This window comes from Penaeus monodon, chromosome 22 (genome assembly GCF_015228065.2).
Source record: "Penaeus monodon isolate SGIC_2016 chromosome 22, NSTDA_Pmon_1, whole genome shotgun sequence".
Classification (NCBI taxonomy): domain Eukaryota; kingdom Metazoa; phylum Arthropoda; class Malacostraca; order Decapoda; family Penaeidae; genus Penaeus; species Penaeus monodon.
In genome coordinates this window covers 23,583,688-23,584,688 of record NC_051407.1, presented here as the reverse complement: position 1 = coordinate 23,584,688, position 1,001 = coordinate 23,583,688, and the positions used below count along the sequence as shown (strand labels likewise).

The 1,001-nt window shown below is 30.1% G+C and overlaps 1 pseudogene; it reads right to left on the bottom strand.

Moving 5' to 3' along the window:
• LOC119587370 overlaps window positions 1–1,001 on the bottom strand; it is a 33,850-nt pseudogene that overhangs the window by 9,609 nt on the left and 23,240 nt on the right.

Below are 1,001 nucleotides of genomic sequence, written 5' to 3'. Positions count from 1 at the left end.
CAAGATGATAACAAATATTCTGGTTTGTCAATTTGCTCTAGTCAAGGACAGTAATTCTAGAAAGAACATTCTGAAATTTTCATATAAAAGCTTTATTGAATGGGAATGTAATAATAATACATACATGTAAAACAATGACAGTGCTTTGACTTTTAAAATAAAATTCTGAAATATCACAAATGAAATGCTTCTAACCGAGAACATGTATGCAATAGACAGGTGATGACATAAAATGTAAAAAGAATTATAGGAGAGCACAATAACTGGGCCCTCAAACATCACTGGCTGTGTTTCCCTTGTAATGCAAATTTCTATGCAATATCTATACATTCTAGTGTAAAATCAATTACAAGCAGGTGCTTTTCACATAAGACCAATACTAGTTTTTAGAAACTGGGAGTCAATTTCTTGAGTATCAAAAGTTTGATGTGAAAAGCACCTGTAAATATGATTGCATAATCCAAATATTCAACTTTCAGTTATGTTAGTTTTCAGCTACACTTAACTAAAATTCAAACAAAAAACTAAGATTTTTTTTAAAGTTTGTACTCCAAACATCAATACAAATACGGGCTATTTTTTGTGGGAGGAAAAAGACTTTCAGGTAGCTCGGGGGCATCCAATGCCTAGACAAAGCTGAAAAACAAAAAAACCTAATAATAAATGTAAAAATGAAATTTCCAAGAAAATTTCCCAAAAGGCACTGGAGACCCAACTGTGATCAACATTTTTTAAATATTACAGTATATAAAAATATGGTAATGTATAATTTTTTTAAAATGGAGAAATTTAAAGTTCAGGTGTTAGGTCACTTTCTCTTTTTTTTCCCAAAAATACTCAAAAACACCAAAAAAAATGGATATCTCAGTTTTTTAGTAAATAAAAGAGGTCTTTTTTTTAGCTTCCAAGTCTAATGTTTCTACAAATCTTAAATTGCTGATGGATTTTTCTGCAATATGCCTAAAACCCACAAAACTGGTTCAGATTTTCATTTCATCGGT